Below are 21,867 nucleotides of genomic sequence, written 5' to 3'. Positions count from 1 at the left end.
AAGAGATGTCTTGATAGAGGGAGCCATTATGGGATAAGAGAGAAACAAGGTGCTCGGGAAAGTCCCAGGAATCCACAAAGATGACCCTAGCCTAAGACTACTAGCAATAGTGGAGTGGGTACCTGAACTGGCCTACCCTGGTAATCAGATTGGTGAATACCCCAACTGTCATCATAGAACCTTCATCCATTGACTGCTGGAAGAAGATGCAGAGATTCACATCCAAGTACCAGGCTGAGCTCAAGAAGTCCAGTTGAAGAGAGAGAGGAGGAATTATATGAGCAAGGGGCGGGGGTCAAGATCATGATGGGGAAATCTACAGAGACAACTGAACCAAGCCCTTGGGAACTAACAAACTCTAGAATGACAGCTGTGGAGACTACATGGGACCAAACTAGGCCCTCTTCAAGTGGGTGACAGTGATGTAGCTTTGTCTGAGGTGTCCCTGGCAGTGGGATCAGAATCTATGCCTGGTGCATGAGATAGTTTCTAGAGCCCATTCACTATGGTGGGACACCTTGCTCAGCCTTGATGCAGGGGGGAGGGGGTGACTTGTTCCTACCTCAACTGAATGTACCAGGCTTTGTTGACTTCCCATGGGAGGCCTCATCCTTTTGGAGGAGTGGATGGGGGATGAGTCAAGGGAGAGACAGGAGGGAGCATGAGGAGGTATGGGAGAGGGAATTGTGGTTGGTATGTAAAACGAAACAAAAAAATAAAAAAGTAAATAAATTACCCTATGTACATACTCCCAGGAATGTCTTGTTAGTTACAGTACTTGTAGACACTCAGCATCACTGCTATTCATGTGCTATGAAACATTTCTATCATGAAGCCATCAGATTGCACATTCCTTCTCCTTCCTCTTTGTCCTCTACTCTCTTTTCTGTCTTTCCTTTGTGTATCTATGGATCCATTCAAGACCAGGGCATTATAGGGGTTAATCAAGTCTGATCTGGAGCCAAATGGATTATACCATAAATGCTGCCTATGTCATTCAATGAGTTTTTTACCTTGAGTAAGACTGAGATCCACAGCTTCTTAGAGCTTTAGACCCTTTATTCCTAAAATGAGTAAAACATTATCTATTCTGTGGCTTGATTTGAAGGTTCAAATAATTGTAAAACCCCTTATCTAGAATCTGTGTAATAGTGCATCAGGTAAAGATACTTGCTGCCAAACCTGGTAACCCAGGGCCTAACATGATGTAAGAAAGGCACACACACACACACACACACACACACACACACACACACACACACTAAATAAATAAATAAATAAATAAATAAATAAATAAATAAATAAATATTTACCTAACTCTAGTGCTTGAATTTACATCTTATTTATAAAACCTAGTTGCCTTATCTAATACATCATTGGATCTCCATTGTCACTAGTAAGAACATAGTATATATAGGTAGTGTAAAATGCAATTCCATAGCCCCAGATCTCCTATAGCTTATTATATAAAGGGGATCAGGAGTGGAGCAGCAGGGAGCAAGAACAGGTAAATGATGGAAAACATCAGCAGAGAAAAACATAGCATTATTGCCAAGGGTATATAACTCAGTCACTAATTCAAACAAGGCTTCCTGGAGGAAGTGGTGTTTAAACCTAACCTGTCACTGATGAGAAGTCATGTAGGAAAACTTTCAGTTTGGGAAGTTAAATGGTTTCCCAATAACTTTTAGGCAAAATAACAACAGAAACAAAATTCTAGAGGCAAGACAGAACAAGATTCCATCAAAACGGGGAGCTGTAGAGAGTTGCAGAGAATCCCTAAGACAATACGGTAATTCAACCCATGAAATTAAGGAAATATTTGAGAGCTAAATTGCATCTTTCACAGTTATTCCATATGAGTTCCAGAAGAAACTCGTGATTACAGCACTAATGTACCAATAATGATATCAACTAGGAGGAAAGAACAAATTCACCACTTGCTGCTCTACACCATACACTGCCTCTCCATCTTCATCCTACTCCCGTTCCTTTCCTTAACAGCATAAGTGGATCTTGGTCTCTTACAGCTTTTCTGGGTTCTCCCCCTATGTGGTGGTTAATTTTAATTGTTGACATAATCTAAAGTCTCCTGGGTAGGGAATCTCAATGAGGGACTATCTAATTTAGATTAGCAAAAGAGTATGTCTGCAGGGGCTGTCTTGATTCTGGTTATTGAGATGGGAAGAACTTCTCACTATGGATAGAACCATTCCCTAGGCAGAGGATGCTAGCTTGTATGAAAGCAAGCAGGGCACTGGTATGCATTTACTCAGTTCTTTTTCCTTCTTCATCATGGATGCAACATGACCAGTTATCTTGAGTTCCTGTCTCTGACTTCCCTGCAACAATGGGCTATTACCTGAAACTGAGCTATATTGAACTCTTTCTTCCCTACATTGCTTTTGTAATGGTATTTCATCACAGAAATAGGACACGAAACTAAGATACCTGACACATATATATGCCCCCATAAGTATCTTTGTCTGTTACTTCCTGCAATTTTCTAGTCTTTATACCATTGACATTTCTGGCTTCACCTGGCCACATGAACGCAGTAGCTAACCAACTCATCTCCCTTCATCTTCTGTTCCATGTACAGTTGATCAGAAGACCATTGCTGTCAGAGTCATTATTTAAAATTTTATTTTTGTTATTTGTTTCGTGAAATATATGTCTGTTATTTTAGTCCAAACTGATCTCAAACACTTCCTGCCTCAACCTTCTCCTCCTGAGTGCTGAGATTACGGTGGTGTGCTTCCACATGCATCTCTGATTGCCAACGATCAAATAGTGCATAAGTCAGATTTGCCAGCCTTCCCTGAGGCTAGCTGTAGCTACTCTCTTTTGCAAAGCAGTACAGAACTAGCTGTAGACAAAAAATGAACAAATGACTGTGGCTATGTTCCAAAAGTGCTGTTGATAACACACAGAAGCCAGACATCAGATTTGAGGTTTTTTTTAAATTGTTGGTTTTTTGTGCCCCCCCCCTGTGTGTGTTACAGGGTCTGGGTTTTATATAGTAATACAAAGTCATGTCATCATGTTTGCAGAGCAAGTATTTTGCTCAATGATTCATCTAGTATTAGCTGTGTGTAGTTCAGGATGGACTTGAGCACAGGGTACTCCACTACCTCAGCCTCTCAAGTGCTGGGATAATAGGCATGAATCAAAAAGCCTAAGTTGGTTCTGTTTTAATGAAAACCTCTTAGCGTTACTCTCAAACTGTTCCCCATGTCTTCTGGAGTGCTGATCATGGCCAACAATGAAACATCTTCTGTATCTCTTTTCACCTACAGTTTAATAATATTTCCTCTGGATATGACTGCCTCCTCAGTGTATATTCCATATTCCTGCTTCCCTAATTATTCTGTCTTCTATACATGCCCAATTTTGGTATATCTTCTGTTAAAGTTGGCTGATGTTTCAGGTCTGTCTCTAATATCAGTTCTATCGCACCATGGTCTACGCCACAGCAGAGCCTATCTCCCAAGTGAGAGAGAAGCTCTTGGGCACTGCTATTTCTCCAAGTAGAACTCGTTATGGAAGAGACTTGTCACTGTGACTGAGAAACCACAGCCTTCATTTTGACCCTCACCACTTCACCCGTTGAGGAACTGGGTGACCTCAACCTCTTGACTCTGGATAAGCACTGCAATTATTCTGGTCACAAAGTACAGCAAAAGCAAGTCTGTATCAGTTTCCAACCTCAGTCACACAAGATTTATATCTTCCATTTTCAGCATACTGGTCAGCTCTGTCAGAGCCCTAGCATATGAAGAATCAAACTGTTTCAAGTCCATCTGTCTCAAGACACCTAAGATGTTAAATGTTGGTGCATAAGTCAAAAATATCATCTACTATTCCATGCTCAACAAAGTACCAGCTGTATTAATAAAGTCACTTCATCTCACCTTGACCCACTTACCTGCCAAATATATCTGAATGAAATCCATCAGCAGCTAAAGAATCATCGTCTATTGAGGTCCTGCCCAATGTCTTTAGCTGAATAATCACAAGATAAAATTGTTGTTTCAAAAAGCTACAATCCTTGGGACTACTTCTTAACATGATGATAAATGAGTGGAACACATGGATCTTGATGAGTCAGACTATTCACCTTAATTCTTTTCTTAGCCAGGGTGGGGTTCAATTCATATTTGTATCAGTTACTTTTCTCCATGCAAGCAAATACCTGACAAAAGCAACTTCAGAAAGGAAGGATTTATTCGAGATCACAGTTTAAGAATGCCATCCATCACGGCAGGGAAGCTATGGCAGAAAGATGAAATAGCTGGTTACAGCATGTCCATATTAAGGAAACAGAGAGCGGTGAATGTCTGTGCCTAGACAACTTGTTCATTTATATTCAGTCTGCGCCCCCAAAATATGGAATGGTATTCTTCATAGTTATGGTGGGTCTTCCTTCCTCTGTTAGGTCAAGGTAGGAATTTCCTCACAGATGTGCCTAGAGGGATATCTAGGTGTTGCTTGGTCCTGCCTAGTTGGCAATCCAAATCACAGCATCTCTTTTGGTGTTACTCTTCCTTTTACACTCATATTAATATTTTCATAAACTTTTCTGTTATTTCCCACCAAGCTCCATAATTAGTATTTCTGATTCTATGTAACATCACATCCACTGTGAAGCCTTTTTGGATTTATTGAGGTGACAATTTACCGATTCTTTGAAGATCTCCAGACACATGGTTCATTGTCATTGTGGATGGCTTGTCTTGAGACCTGCTTGTTGATTCACCTACCTTTTCCAATAGACTGAATTCTCAGAGTTAGAAACCATGCTTTACTCATCCATGCTTGTCTGACCTTGGTGTGTTTCCTGACAATTAATAGTTACTTTAAAACTCATTATTAGATGAGTAAATGTGACTGGTGGGATTTGTACTCTGATAATTGACACATTAGATTTAAATTATCAAAAGGAATCTAGTCATTAATTGACAAGTCTAATCCAAATTTTCTCATTCCTCACCTTAAGAAATGGTAAGTTCAGGAAATTTTCCACATACAACATAGATTAGGAGAGGAAATCAGACTGGGGTCTGCTGTGCTTGTAAGTGATCCCTAACTCCCAGAGCTGTAAGATGGCAAAGGTTTACTTCTCACCCATGGCCCATGAACCGTGACTCATGGCCCGTGACCCGTGGCTGTCCATAACACATTTGGCAGCTTCCTGGGGGCCTTCCTGCAGGTGATTCAGCTTTTCAGACCTCTGTCCTACATCCCTCCCAATGCTGAAACACTTTCCTTCTTGGCAAGAAGAGGAAGGGAGTATGGAGAATGTGCACCACACCGAATTCCTGGTACAGAGAGATTTATCATTTCGCACATTCCAGTGGGCAAACACTTAATTGCATGGCTTCTACCCAGAAGCAAAATAGACTGGAAAACTTAGTCTTTCTGTGTGTCCAAAGTGTTTCACTTCCTGTAGAGAAGAGATGATCATAGGGCTGTTTTTGTAAGATGAAAAGATTTTATGTTGTATTTGGATAGTGTGTCTATACTGCACTCTCAAACTCTGCTTGCTAAATATATGTGAAAATTCAATGCATGACAACAATGGTTTACTTTTTTACATGGAACATTCATGTGAGTTTTAATGGTTCAGAGTCTGTGGCAATATGATGCTGAAGTCCAAATCCTAGCTTTGTTGGGTTTTATTCAGGTTAAGACAAGTAGCAGAACTGTTTATCCTCTGTCTCCACATCTAAAAACCAAGGATAAAGATGATGACATCACCTCACTGTATTTATGGGGAGATAATACATGAACAAGACCTTTGTGCCCTCTAAAAAACTATAAAGATTCCAATAAATATCGTGGATTAATTCCTGACAGGGTGTGGTACTTCTATTATTTTTGGAATAGAGCACAAGCAAATGAGTCTGAGAGTTTGGAGTTGGAAGGACCAGGTGATTAAGGTGAAAGATGTCTGGTTTTTGTTCTCCCAATTTGTCTCAGGTCTGAAAAGAAAGTATCAATGAGAAGCCTTTACTTTCTAGCTTCTGATGATACAGATGATAAGTTTCCTTTCAAGGCCTTTACCATTTCAATCGAAGAATTTCTGTAGCACCAGAGAGCCAATCAGATGGGTGAAAGTTCCATCTACGCTTTGTCACAAGTAAGGAATAGGTGTGTTCAGTGAGAGCGCTAAGAAGACTCAGTTTTACTCAAACTTTTGAGTGATTGATGCATCAATGGGAAGCTGGACTTCTTCTGTATCTTGTTTTCCCAAGAGCAGACTCTACTATGATGCTGATGTGTTAGTCACACACAGAGTCACAAGAAGTGTGGTATGCAAAGAAAGGAGGTCAAGGAAGGCTATTTAACCAAGTACAATATTCCAGTCCCTGAAAAGTGACCTTGGCTCAATCCCACAAGGTAGTCTTGGCAAGAATGGAGGTCATGCTTGGTTTCTGTATCAGGATAAGTGTTCTGGAGTAATTGTATTTTGCCATTTCCCATCAGCTAATCACTGAAGAGAGGATGGTTTGCACCCTCACGGACAGTGTTTCATTGTACTGTTGTCATGCAGGCACTTGGTAAGAAGTCCTGAGGGATCCCTCTAATTGATGTTGTTGGAACAAAGACATGCTGGAAGTGGAGAGACATGAAAACGATAAAGGGTGCTGTAGAAACATCAGTAGAAAACAGGAACTGCCAGCTTTACTCTGCCTGTGCTGGCATCTCATTTCTGGAAAGAGTGAAGCCAACCCTGGCTAGTGATGAGGTGGATTTCTCAACACCTGCTTTGACTCAGGGAGTCAATCAGCAGATTCATTCTTCAGAATGATGCATAGACATTGAATACTTATATTAAAATTTGTCTTACAAGCCCATAAAAAGAAAGTGATGAATATATAAATCAGAGAAGAGGTTACAACATCTCTGATTATAAGCAACATGACTTTACACATGGAAAAAAATAATGATGCACTCAGAAACATGTTAGAACTAAAAATAACCTCAGTAAGATTACAGTGTATACAGTTGAGATACAAAAATAATTCCTTTACATTTTTAGGTTGCATTTATTTATTTGTATGTGTGTATGTGTGTGTATTGGTGTGGCTGTGCTATGGTGTACATGTGGAGGGTAGAGGGCAACTTGCAGGAATGGGGTCTTTCCTTCTGCCCAGTGGACCTCAGGATTGAACTCAGTTTATCTAAATTGTCATTAAGTGATTTTATCTGCTGAGCCATCTGTCTCACCGACTTTATAATTCAACTTTATCAACATTCTTGAGAAAAAAAACTAATAAAATAACCCATTCATAATGGTTACCTGAAGCTGTGATACCTTAGGATGAAATTTACCAGGGAAGGGATTGATTCTTTATTGAAAGTTATAAAACACTGATAAAAGAAATTGGAGAAGGCACAGATAATAGAAAGTCTATTACTTATAAATTATAAGTCTTGAACTTAAAAGTCTGTATTATACAAAGTGGTCAATACCATTTGTGATATTCCTGTCAAAACATCCTCTCTCCAGAAATGGAAAAAAAAAGAAAAAAACTTCCAAAATTTATATGGAACCATGAAAGATCCCAAATAGCCAAAGCCCTCACAAACAAAATACCAAAGCTGTGGGAATTACATCTTCTAACTTTAGGAAATATGGTAACATAACACAGGTCACTGGCTTAGAAACTGATACATCGATCAATGGAACAAGACAGAGAACTGAGAGAGATAAACCCACATGTTTAAAATAAGTGTATTGTAGACAAAATCAGCAAGAGCCACATTGGACAAAGGGAATTCTTTTCTTAAAAAATGATGTTTTATGTATACAGGTATCCATGTACAGTAAAAACTAAGTCTCTATCAACAAATACATGGAAAAATAAATAAATAAATAAAATTAATTTAAAATGGACCAAAAACCTAAAGCTAAAATACTGTGAGGTTACTCAAAGAAAATAAAGAGAAATGTGTTTAGACATTGGTGATGACTTTTGAGGGGGATTTACTCCCCCAAAATACATACAACAAATATATATTTAAATTTGTATATATGTCAGTATATATACATACACATATATATGTATATATGTATATGTATTCATATGTATGTCACACTATACCCCATAAATATATAAACCTACCAGGTGTCAATCACAAATGTGAAGTACACTAAAAGTAAATAAAGCATTACACTTATAGAAAATATTTCCTAAAACTAACTTGAGCCACAGTTGAGTTACATTCACTGGATCTTCTCTGTAGGAATCAGTAGCTCTTGCTACAAATATATTTCACTTCTTATTCCTGGTCTTTGCCATTTTGTTTGCAGAACCTGAACAATAATCCAATCTCTTATCCTTTAGTGACTTCATCAACAGAGCCAATGACAGTTCCCCATGGGGTCTGATATATAGTAGTGTCCACAGAAACACTGCCTAAATGCTGATACTCTTATTCCATAGGAGCAGAATTTAAGGCAGAGAGATAAACATGTCTGTCAAGTTGCTTGGAAAGACTGGAGATCATCTCTGCTCTACAGATTCTTCCTCTAGTACGGTGGTTCTCAACCTTCCCAATGCTGCGACCCTTTAATATAGTTGTTCATGCTGTGGTGACCCCCCCCCACCATAATATTATTGTGTTGTTACTTCATAACTGTAATTTTCTACTGTTATGAACAGTAATATAAATATCTGTGTTTTCCGATGATCTTAAGTGACCCCTGTGAAAGGGTCATTTGACCCCAAGTGGTCGTGACACACGGGTTGAAAACCACTGTGTCACCCATTATTCCTATAGAAGGTAATGTCGACTGGTGCAGGCTGTAATCTCAGCACACTGGATTTGGAGGCAGCTAAAAAGTCCTATCACTGGTTTGTTGTCGTGCGGCATCTTGTTTTCTAGCAACTGGGCCTTACGAAATCTTCCGTTCTCTGTGCCTCATTTCTCTCTGCTGCAAAAACATGAGCAGTGGAATATCTGGCCACAGAGTCCCTCCCAGCTTCAGCTTCCTATGGTTCCCGGAGACAGGCAGGAGAAACTCATTCCGGGTTCCGAAGTCTTAACTGCAATGTGTGAATAGTACAACAGGCACCTGCCCCTATGTTAGCTGTCAGACAGTCTGGCTGCCGGTTGGACTTCCTTCTCTCTGGTTTCTGACTGGGAATAGAGTTTATTTGTTTCTTTTGAAGGCTGCTTTCAATCATGAGATCTGGGTTTTGGTAATGATTAACTTAGTTGTAATTCTAGCGAAGGTTAGAAATACTGAGCCTGTGAAGGAGGAGACGCTGCCAGACTCAAGTGGACTACCGTGCAGTGAACTGCTCTTCCCAGGAGCCCCGGAAGGTTACAATGCTACCGTTGAATAGCTCTTTGAAATACTTCACTAAATTACTCTGTTGGGTACCCCTTATTAAGCAATCTGCTTCTGAAAGTTCTTTATTCCGCTGACGGGCAAAATCTCACCATTTCATTATGCTGGGGCCTTGGTGCTGTATCTTTTGAGAGATTTGTCTGCCTGGCGAGTGGCCTGTTTTACCTTCCTTGTTGGGCCTTGATAAGTGCCCCCAAACGAGGGGGAAACAATTTGTACAACTCTTCCAGTCAATCCGAGGCTGAACCGTGGGACTGAACAAAGTGCTGTTCCATCCTACAGTGACAATTTGCCCTTATCAAGTGCAACAGAGAAAATGTGATGGTGGTGTGTCACCGTGCGACTAGGAAAGCACTCTGACGAAATGAGAAAACAGTTACTGGACTCGTTTTATCAACCGAGAGCTAGCTCTGTGGTAATTTTCATACAATTATGCTATGTGAGGATCGCTTGCCATATGGCTAGGCATTGATCATTTTGCTGTGATGTTAATTTAATATGTAGTGGGAATGTTTGCTTGTTTTGTTAATAAAATTTTCATCTTGGTGTTCTGATTCTATCACGGAATGTGTGAACATTGACAGATTTTTTTAATAAAAAATCATTAGCATTTGTAGAATAGGGATCTATTGCATGAATCCAGTGTATCAGAACTTTCAAAGAAACTTGAGAAATCTCAAAGTGGCATTATCTCACCCCATCAGCAGAGGGAATCACCGAGGCTAAGCGTTTCCTAACTTGGTGAGTCCCAAGCGCACAGCAGTAAAGTTAATGACCTGTGGGTCGTCCATCAGTTCAGGACTCATACTCAGTATCTCTGCCATGCTACTGGGGATCATCAGTTGTAATCATAAGCAAAAGTTCTGCCTACCCCATGTTCTGAAGCCAGAAACAAGTGAATGTGTGAGAAAGTCACCAATGGGATGTAAGGGAGTCATATGAGGGCTAAGTCACATCCTGAAATTTTTTTTTTTGTTATTACATTATTCTTCCCAGACTTTGCAGGAGTCAGTGCAAGCACTACAGAGTTCCCTACAGGAGATGGGGTACAGAATTTGGGATTTTCAGCCCTGGTCCTGATAAAGCAGTTTCACAGACACCTGGGTTTTATGGGACAGCATTCTCTTTGGCAAGTAAGCCCTAGTAGGACATAATGTTTAAAGCACACAGTCACATTCAATTCATTCTCTTTTTGAACGTACAAACCCCCAAACCTACAGAAGTCAAAAGGCCTGTACAAGAGGAAAAAAAAATCTTTGTCTTGTGGGCACATCCCATCCTGTCACTCTGAGTTCCATTAGAAGGGTTAATCCATCAACATGATGGCCTCATCTATAGGTGTTCTTATGGTTTAGATGCATTTGCACCCATGTCCCAAGTGGTTTGGGAAGTTGAGGGTGTACAATGGGTGAAAATATTTAATTTTCTACAAAACAAAAAGTCTTGTACTTTGGGGGTAGAGGAAAGGAGTAATATCCAAGCATTGGTAAATTTCACAGAGACATTCTTTAACTTTTAAGTCTTTGTTTTGAAGATGGATCTCCCAACTTCCTGTTCATTCCCACTGTCTCTGTGTTAATTGATACAGTCTTGACCACAGCAGACTCATTTTGCCCCATTGCAACAAACAGAGTGTAAATCTAAGTGAGCAACTTCCCTGCATGAAACCTGCTTTGCACATGTCACTGTGGACACTAACCTAACATATCAGCATGGTTTCCCTTTCTTCACACCTACTGCACTCTAGTTTGACCTCCTATAGTCCCTGGGTGGACATGTTTTGACTGTAACATTTATATTTTCTTCTACAAATTTATACTTGTTTTGTACATAGACTCCTTGGCATAAGAAATCCCCTTTGTCTGCAAGATGCTACACCTCTTCACATGGAAAATGTATGCTTTAAGACTTATCTTAAGAGCTGTCTAAAGTAGGAACTTTTTTGCGGGGGGTGGGGGAGTGGGGGGGTGGGGTGGGGCGAGTAATGGGAGCAGTACTTGTTTTTATAGTTTTCTATATCCATACAAAATCTTCCACAGGGATAATTTATATCTAAGGTACTCAATAAATGCTGCTGAACTTAAATGTCTCTAGTTTTGATTCCAGTTATTAGTTAAACCATCTTCCCTGAAAGAATTTTTTAAACCTTATAAACTGAAGCCAAATGGTGGATTCAGTAAAGGTATGAAGTGGAATTTTACAGTATCTTAGGATGGAAGGCTCAGTGGGGCATCATGGGTTTGATCTGGGAGAAGTTGGGTAGGTGAAGAATGGATATGAGAAAATTATGTTGTATGCATGTAGAAATTCTCAAATAATTAACCATACATCGTATTAAAAGAAAGAACAGAGGATTTATATTCAGGGATGACTAATATACAATCCAAAATTATTAAATACTTTCTTTAAAAGTAAATAAATAAGTCCAATAAAGAACAGCAGTCCATCATATGGGATAGCAGTAGAGACTAAATGCAAATGCTACCTTTACCCATCTGTTCAAAGTCTACTTGAAGAGCAGAGTTTGTGAACTGGCCAGATACCTTGAAAGTTCTATCCTAAAAGGGGAGTATGGACCTGATTAGGCACCCCATTCCCTGATGCTAGCCCAGAAATTCCCTGACAGAGTATTGGATTCATAGGGCTGCCACAGTGGAGAGGAGAAAAACAGGATGATATAGTCTAGGAAGTTTGAAAAATGCTCAGTTAAATGACTTTCGATTATGTTTCTTTACCATCAAACTTCCTGGTGAGTTTAGCATGCAAATGGGATTCACAGATTGAAAAAAAAAAAAAGAGGGTATAAATTATTGGATTCTCTGAAAGTATTTGACCAAGGAAACATTCTCTCCCAAGACCTATCTTGAAGCAGTAGAGTTCTATGGAATATTCTTGCAAAAACACTAAAGTAGCCTAAATGCTAATTATCACATCCAAATAGCAATGAATATGTTATACACCTCCACTCAGTAGGAATGCTGCTTCCTGGACTGTATTTAGGAGCCTTTCAGGGGCTATAAATTCCTTCCCTTCTCTTCCCTCTTCCCAGTAGGTATGAATCGTGATTTCCCTAGTGACCATTGTTCGGGTGGAATTTTCTTTCTCTGTTTCATTTTAGGCTTAATTAAATGGCTGCTATGGCTTTTAACAGATTCAACTTAGGAAGTGCACACAAGCTCTTCATGAATAGTTGTTTCAGTGAGTGGAAATGGGCTGGTAAAACAAAAGCAATAATTGTTCCCTAGACCACAGCACCACACATATCTATGATGTCACTGACAGAGGCAGAGCCATTTTCTCTGTTTTTGTTTGTTTGTTGTTTTTGTTTTTTGTTTTTTTAAGTTGGGCTCTGAGCCTTGGGCTGGTTGCATATTGTTGAAGCCTAGATAAGTAAGATCAGAGTTTTACCTGAAGTAGCTTAGATTTTAGTGGAAGAGACCCTTGTGTCTCATCATGGAGTAGCTTTAGAATGTGATGAATGCCTTGGCTGGTGCAAATAAATGATATAGGTTTGATGCAGAGGAAGGAAGGACTTATGGGGAAGGTTATAGGGAACATTCACTCAAAAGAATGGGAAACTAGTTTTGAAGAAAGAGTTAAGATTTTTGATGAAATTCAGAAAACATTTATACATGAGTGAGAAGGGTCAAGAAAATCAGAAGCTATGTTAATAATTTACTAACAAACTGAAGAGATGAGTTCAGGTTTGAGGACTGAAGACCAATTTCCAGGTTTGGAGATGGAGAAATTTCCATGAAAACAGGGTAAAACCTCTCAAACAGTCAACAGGAAATCTAACAAAGTTCTCGTGTCATACTAGGGTCTTGAGTTAGACACAATGGGAACCCAAAGATGGCAATGGGAGCTAGCATACATTATTTCTATTCTTTTTAAGGAAAACTTTAGATTTATCTACTTGAAAGTGTATAAGCTGGCATTATTCTGTAAATGGAAATTTTTTTCAGGAAAAAAATACTTTGAAACCAGAGAATAAAAACAATAGATGGGAAGTCAAAGGCATCTTTGACTGACAATGGGTTTGTAAACAGTTGTAGTGGATCTTCTTTCAAGAAAAAAATCTCTGTCCTTGGAAATAAGGAGATCTGTGATTCATATTGAGTTGGAAGACTGAGCAACTGTAGGACATTACAAACATCTCTCTGCTCCATGACCACCAGCAGTTACCTGCTCAGTGTTTGATTAAAAGATCCTGTGACTTCTTACAGAGAACCCAAGTCGCTGCCATGTTGTATGTGAGATAATAGACACTATACTGTGTTTTCTATCACACTGCCAATACACATGCTCCCTGTTAGTGTTCTCCTTAACAGAATGTGTGTGTGTGTGTGTGTGTGTGTGTGTGTGTGTGTGTGTGTGTGTGTGTCAACATTATAGGTCAAAGAGGAGGTGGAGGAAAGAAGAGGGTGAGACCAGAAGTCACTATACTGTCAGCTTCCCAAATTCCAAAACAAGGCTTTTCTGAGCCTTTTTTTTCCCTCCTGGAGATGGTGTGCTTAGCAAAGGCATTTCCAATATTGGTTATGTTTACATATAAATTTCATGACTTTGTCATGTGCATAGATACAGACTCTAAGATGTCAATCATGAACCTGTCTTTGGTAACTTCTTCCTTCCTTAGGGAATCTGAATTTAAGCACATGGTGAAAGTGAATTGAAAATGTGAGCATGCCAGGGCCTGCCCCGTGGGGAGGCCCACATGGCAAGGACCAGGTGCCTGTGTCACTAACTATTCCATTTTTACTGCTTACACAGCCCCATGTCACAGAGTCTGGATGCAGAGCCTGGACCTCCACAGCCTTGAGAGTGTCTTAGTCCCTCCCAGGGGACTGTGAAGCAAGCTCAGCTAAACCCTGTCCTTCTCTGACTTCTGACCTACCAAAGCAGCGGGACAACAAAAGCTTACATGAAACGACTAAATTTAGGATAAATTTATACAAAGCCATAGACAATTAGCATGCATGCATGTCCTGAATAGTTATTGCCTTGAGATGTAAATCTTCAACTTATTTTCTGCCATAAATACAGCAATTTAAATGAAAGCTTTATATTTTAAATATATAAGGAAGAAGTATACTATGTGTGTATGAAATTATGGAAGATTAAAGGAAACTAAAATGTATATGAGAACGATGCTGTTACAGAAATAGGAGGTTAGTGTACAAGGCTTAAAGACCATCTCACATAATACTAGACATTCCTTTGTAGTGTGCTTTACTAATCTCTGTAGCTTTACTTGAGGAATCATCAGCTCGTTGAAAGGGCATGAACTTCCCATTTACCTTGTGTCACCTTTGCAATGTTCGCAGACTTCCACGCATGCATTGGAGAACCACTTCTATGTTTGTACGAGATGAAACATTAGCCTCATTTTCGAATCATTTCCCAAAAGTCAGTGGACCAGGACATCAGCTGAGAGCTAGCATCTTCTGTACATGACAAGCAAGCCGCACCTATGCAATCTCTGCAATATGGCTGCTTAAGGAAGACCACGTGCAGTCACAACACCAGTTGACCTACCATTGCTTAAAGGGTACATCTCACAAGGCACCACAGCTGGCTAAAGAGTGACAGGAGATTGATGGCTGCAGAAAGAGTGAGAATCTGACTTTTCCCGCGATGAGTCTCCTAATAGGTTATCCAATACTGCGTGCCCAGCCCTAAAAATGTGTACATGAGCAACACTAAATAAGTAAATCATATAGTGGTATGTATATATACATAGGTTCATACACATACTGTGTATACATACATGCGTGTATAAATAGATGAATTTGAGAGGCAGCTGAGGAGGCTGTAGAAGGAATTAGAGATGGAGAGTGCAGTGTTACAAGGATGGCCCCATCTAAGACTCCTGCCAGCAGTGGATGCATAGCCTGAACCAGCCATCCCTTGTGATTGGGTTGATGACTATCTACGTTGTCATCTGAGAGCCTTCATCCAGTGACTGATGGAAGCAGATTCAGAGAACCTAGACCAAACATTGGGCCAAGCTTGGATACTCCTGCTGTGGAACAGGAAGAGGGATTGTAGGAAACATAGGGGTCAAGAACATTGCAGGAAAACCCACAGAGAACACTAGCCTGGCTCATGGGAACTCTGCTTTCACTAGTTCTTGGGAACCTATTCCTCGTGCTAGATTGCCTTGCCCAGTCTGAATAGAGATGGAAGTGCTTGGTCTTATAGCAGCTTGATATGCCATGTTTTGCTGAAGCCCATGGGAGGCCTGCCCCTTTCTGAGAGAATACAGAGGAGGAATGGGTTGAGAAGGGGGAAGGAGGAAAAGAAGGGGACAGGGAGTGGGATGAGAGGAGGGAGGGGAGGCTAGAGTCGGGATGTAAAATAAATAAATTGATTAATAAAAATATGAATAAAATAATACGTGCATTAGCCTTTTATTTAAAACAACATAAATCCTAGTGATCTGAATGCATATGTCTTTAGTTAAAGCCTACATAAAAATAAACAAATAGATTTTCTTCAAACAACCAAAAAAATGTAAATACAGTACTTGTATGAGAGTTTCAAAAAATATCATCAAAGTAAAAAAAAAATAAGAAAATAATTTTTACTGTGAAAACCCTCAGTGGTGAAGATGGCAGAGCTGATAGAAATTTTCAGTTCCTGATTGTGGAACAAGTATCGTGCTAAGTGATTTCCTTTTCTTCAAATGCACACACTGCCCACAACGTGCCCACAGGGAACTGTTGCTGGAGGGCTCCATAACTTCCTGAAGATCACACAGCACTTCAGCAGCAGCAAAATAAGAGTTCAAACCAAGTTCTCAGCCATTGCTCAGCTTCTCTCTTACCAATGCTGCACAAGAATAAGACCTGGTGCCTTTTCTGCGGCACACTTTAAAGTGCATTGGAATGCTTGTTTATCTCAGCCAGGTTCAAGTCTGTCCCCGGGATCAATCACAGTTTAGTAAAGGGCTGCGGTCAGGACCTCATTTTTCTAGGTTCGTAACAACTCATCAAACATCACTCCAGGTCAGCTGGGGCTGCCTGTCTGTAGTAATGACAAAATCCATGGCTTCAATTTCTTAATTAACTAAATACAATGAAGTCTGTAAATTGATCAGAGCAGGTTCTCCTATGGAATTAATTAGAAAATTGTGGGGGAGGACTTGATGATTAATCCAAACTTCACAAGCCTACAGAGAATTGTTCAGAAGCCCCAAATAAAACACAGTCCTACATTAAAAATCAATTTAGGGTGTGGTATTTCCTCCAGCCTAAGAGAGACAGTCTCCAGGCAAACAGGAGGGAGGCATGAACTGGGAGGACGGGGTGTTGAAGGCACATCCTCCAGGATGGCTGCAGCCCTTTACTTTTCTGGTTTTGACACATTGGAGGTGATAATTGTCCTATAATGGCACTTTTGTTACATTGGTTAAACCTGTATCTTGGTGAAAGTGAATTTAAATATGCAACTAGAAAAAAATGCAATTAACTATTTTACTTTGTGTTCATAAATGCAAATTAGAGAGTTGATATAATTATGTAGAAAACAGAGGTTAATAAGTAGCAGTTGGGCTGTAATTATCTGTCCGCTCCTGGAGAAGGGGAGTTTGGAGTCTACATTATCAGGGTAAGAGGAGAGGCCTGTGTGCCAGGTACAGGTTTCTAGCTTTATGTCTGTTTTCTAACTGACTCCTCTGATCTCTATCCCAGGAAGGTCACATCACTGTCTTTGTTTGCACATAGAAACTCACGACTCAGAACAAAGTTATGTGTCAAGATCCAAAGTAATAAGCAAGGCTGGATCCCACCTGGCAAATGCAGTCACTCCAAAGTCCTCAGCTCTTTCTTTTCCTTGATTTTATTTTATTATTATTTGGGCTTTAGTACATGTAATTTCAGCCTGGAATGGCATCTGGATTCAGATACAAGTAGGAGAAGAATTATTAAAGATTATTTTTGTATCATGTAATTTTAACTAATATACTTCACCAATCAAAATTAATGAACAAAATTCATACTCTATATAACTAAGCAGATTAGCTGATTTTCATAATTTTAGTTTCAAAATCTCCACCAATAATTCAAAATGCCAAGCTATAAACTTGCTGATATTTATTTACTCTTCAAAATTAGGAACTACCACAATCAATTTATAGTTGGAAAAATTTAGTTAAAACATGACATTTAAAAGCATAGAGTGTACTCTGAATGCACCTTTAAAATTTTACATATAATAATCAAATCTATCTAACAGAAGAATATGTACCTTATTATTTTCAAGTGATCAGATCCAAGACTTTGCCTGATTTCACAGCCCTCTACCTTTACACGGGGACTCTTCTGCTTTCAGAAGAAAGCACAACACATAGCTCTAAATTATCATACCCAAGCATGACTAATTTTGTCACTGATTCATACAAGAACGGAGGATGAATCTGAGAATATCTGCAGCAAGAGTGACAAGTAGATGTCAGACGGCTCCAAACCCAGCGGTTACTTCTGCTGCCACAGTTTTTACCTCTGTCATTGGTTGGCCATTGGTGGCTCATCTTTCCTCATGTGGACTTGTGTAATATCACATCTGAATCTACTGTGATTCACCCTGCTCTGATTATCCAGCACACAGCCTGTCACCGTGAACCCATTTTTTTTTTCAGTTTTTATAATTAGTCAGAGCCTTCCAGGTGAACTATGCAAACGCAGCATTTAAAAAAAAATGTGACTGCTGAGAGTGATTCAGGCCGGTCCAGACACATTCGGTACAACAGTGACTCGCCAGAGGGAGAACACACACAGTAAGACTTCGGTTTCCTGGAGGATTGCTGGGTCCTGGACAAGAGTGACGGTTGGAGAAGCTGACCTCAAGGATATCTCACCACCTATCTGCCTTTTCTTAGCTAGTAGACGTGCAGATCTCCTCACTCTTCCCGACTCTCAACTTCCTCTTCACTAAACTGAGATAAAGGCTTCATTCTAGTTCTCTGTGCCTTGGCCTCCTTAACTGAGCTGTTGTTTTCTGATTCAAAAGAACAATTGGTTTGTTCCATAGATGTGGCTGAGTGTCCATCTGTATGAGATCCGAGGTTTCTGAGATCTGTAGTCTGCTATTAACCAGGGAAGTAAGGGCAATATTTACTTCTCTGTATTCCCCCTTTTATACCTAACTGATGAATAGTTATGTGCCATCTACATAGTGTCAGTCCTAGTCTGAGCATCTTCTGAGCATGACCTTCTTTGATTTTTATTAGCATCTATTCATTACACAAACTAATAGGCTTCATTATGGCATTTCATACATATATGTAATATATGCTGATCCTCTTCAACTCCCTGTTACCTAACCTGTTCCCACCCCCACTGTTTCCCTCTTCTACCTCTAAGCCATCCTTTTACATGTACTGTTTTATTAATTAATATTTAATATTAATTATCAGTATTGCTTGTATGCACACATATAAATATATAAATGTAACTTGCTGAACCCATTTAGCATTGCTCATAGGTATATGATTTCGGGCTGAGCACTTGGGATTGGCTAATCATACTGTAGTAGGCTCATCCCAGGGAAGGACTGATTGTCCCTCTCACTGCAGTCATTAATTGCCTATAGCTTTTCATTTTTTGATGGGGTCATATGGGATTTTCCCCTTCCACATTGGTATTTGTTAACCAGTATTGTCATTGTGCAGGTCTTGTTTAGATAACAATTTGATGAGATTTCATGGGTGCAACCTCCCTGCACTATATAGAAGATACAGTCTTAAAGGAGATAGTCTGTCCTCTGGTTCTTATAATCTTTTTGAGTATGATTTTTAATCTCTGTTTTACATATAAGCAAAGTGAGGCACAGCAGAGTTCATGAGCCTGCTCAAACACATACAGCCAACATGTCTTGGAGCTCAGATTCAGAGAGTATGTCTTCATTCACGACAGAGTCTTGATTGTTGGTGTTTTAAATGTAGTTTTCCTTACTACTCCTATGTGTAATCTGGATGCATGAAACTCTCATAGCTAAGCATATACAGGTTTCATAATCATTGCTTGAATATTCATTTGCTGTGTGTCTTTAAGAGAGAAACAGACACTCTCTGAACCTCAGTTATCTCACCTTAAACCTGAGCTCTTGATACTTATCTCACTGAATCTTACATGTGGATGAGGAGACTTAGTTGTATCTATACAAATTTTCTGTGAGGGTGTATGAAACATACAAGAGAGTCAAATGGCAGCCATTCCATGAAATAAAGAGAAGGTCTATCAAAGCACTGATCACTGTATTTTTGTGTGTTTACTTCTATTCATTAGGCTTTTTGTACACACTGTCTCCAGTTCCCATGAGGAAAGAGTCCTGTAAGAGGGAATGATGATAGGTCAGAGAAGTTCAACAACTCATTGACGTCATAGAAAGTGCCTTGCAGAGGCTTTGCATCCAACAGATATCATGTAACTCTTCACTCTTGCTATTGCCTGATTTCTTTTTCTTGTCTTTGCTAACTGGCACAGAGCAAGTCTGCAAGTCTCTCTAGGCTAAGGATCACACACAATGATTATTTTTCCAGAGACTCCCCATTCTTGCTAGCAAAAAGAAAATCAGTGTGTGAGTAGAAGAGTAAGTATGAACATTAGGGATGGACTTAGCATCTTCTAATTCTGCCTGGTCCCTTGATAAGCAAAGGACAATGTTCTAAGTTGTGCACTAACACTGATGGACCATCCCATCCTGAATTCCATTAACAATGGGACCCCTAGTTCTAATCTGGAAGGCCCCTGATTCAAAGATACAAGGCTTCTGCCTGGCTCCCCAGACCTGGACTCTCTCCTAATTCATGATCCTTCTGAACTCCCCTGACTGGTGGATCTCCTCAAGGATTAATAAACAGAAAGTCCCATATTTTTATTTATAATAATAATAAATATCCTTGGGGTGCATTTATTTATCTCTGTACTTTAGCATGGACATTTTAACATTCTGGGCTTCTGGCATCCTGTCAGATCAATACAATGTGATCTCTCACATAAAATCACTTCAAAATGATGTCCCACGGGCGGAGCAAGCATCTGATCAGATTCTTTGTGGATCAATGATTTTCCCCTTGGGAAAGTGGGATGTGCTTGTTTCCAATGTGAGGACAGGACTTAAGTTTACAAGGTTTGCACTCCTGAATGCTTAAGCAGGCGGCTTTCCCTCTGAATCTTACAAAGTAAGGATTTTGCAGAGAGAAATGGGACAAGCTCAGAATTGCAAGAAGGAATGTCTTGGACAAAATCATGCAGGAGACAGTGCAAGCCATGGAGGCAGAACTGAGTGTATCACTTGCCCACTTGGTGTCAAGTCCTAAGCAGGAGGATTGGCATTCTTTTGGTAATGCCAGAAAGTAACTATTTTGATCTCTATTTTGTAGAAGGAAAGTCAGACATTGCAGAGAACAATGCTCAAAGCTTGCTCAGAGAGACTCATGCATTCATTGATGGAGGGTTTGCACGCAGTGTCGGCTGGTATAAGAATACTCTTTCTAGAAAGAAACAAGAAAGACTGGTCTGTTTGAGGCTTCTGTTGTCAGATACCTGTTTATGGAAGAGGACTAGTTTTGTTTCTTTGTATCTCAAGTGACAATTTTACAACTTAGTAGGTGGTATGACTAGGCATTTCTGGAGTCAGGACACCTTTTTTATGGTCTTGAAGGAACTAGTTGCTTTGATGGGGTCAGGGAGAGCTTCAGGTCTTGAGATGGAATCTGAGACCACTACAGTGAACCTCTGCCCTTGAGAGTAGACTGTCTCTATTCTACTAGACACTGTCCCTTCATTCACTTATTCTTCAGTCTTCCAATAGCACTGTGGGCTTGCTCGGAAGCAGGCCACAGTACTGACAAGCTGCATTGGAGCCCTGCTGAATCACTCTTAATGGGTTCAATGTTCCACAAAAGTGGGTGATGCTGGTGAAGGAAGGATAGAGTGAGAGTGATGCTACTTGAGTACAGTTATGGGAAAGGAGGATGCCCTAGATCTGGATGTTATAGAATGATCCTAGAGAGAAAAAGAGCTACTTGCCATTTAGCCTTTGAGATGGGACAAACATTGTTGAGTGGACTAAGGAATACAGAATCTATGGAAAGCTGGAGATGATGCTTCTTGCCCAAGTACTTGAAAGTGGAAAGGAAACCCAGGCTTGGCTTTCTGTCCTAGACCATCTTATCTCAGACTGCTTCCTATAAAAAGTAGTGTCCAAATTCAACAGAGTAGCCTCCATTAGCTAATTATCCCTCCTGGGTAACCAAAGGTAGAAACAGACTCTAAGTGACTTGGTTTCTCAAAATTAATTTTTTATTTTAGTGGATTTAAAAATCAAAGATATACTAAGATAAACAAACATATTCTTGCTCATAGCAGAACTTTGGAGAATGTGCATATATGACTCATTCTATCACTTTTGCTGCTCTGAATCCTGTTCTTTAATTTTGCTTTTCTTCCTTCCTCATCCATTTCCTACTCTTGTCTCCTTCCTTCCTTCCTTCCCTT

This window comes from Peromyscus maniculatus, chromosome 10 (genome assembly GCF_049852395.1).
Source record: "Peromyscus maniculatus bairdii isolate BWxNUB_F1_BW_parent chromosome 10, HU_Pman_BW_mat_3.1, whole genome shotgun sequence".
NCBI lineage: Eukaryota > Metazoa > Chordata > Mammalia > Rodentia > Cricetidae > Peromyscus > Peromyscus maniculatus.
The sequence above is the reverse complement of the archived record's forward strand: the minus strand, read 5'-3'. Positions refer to the sequence as shown.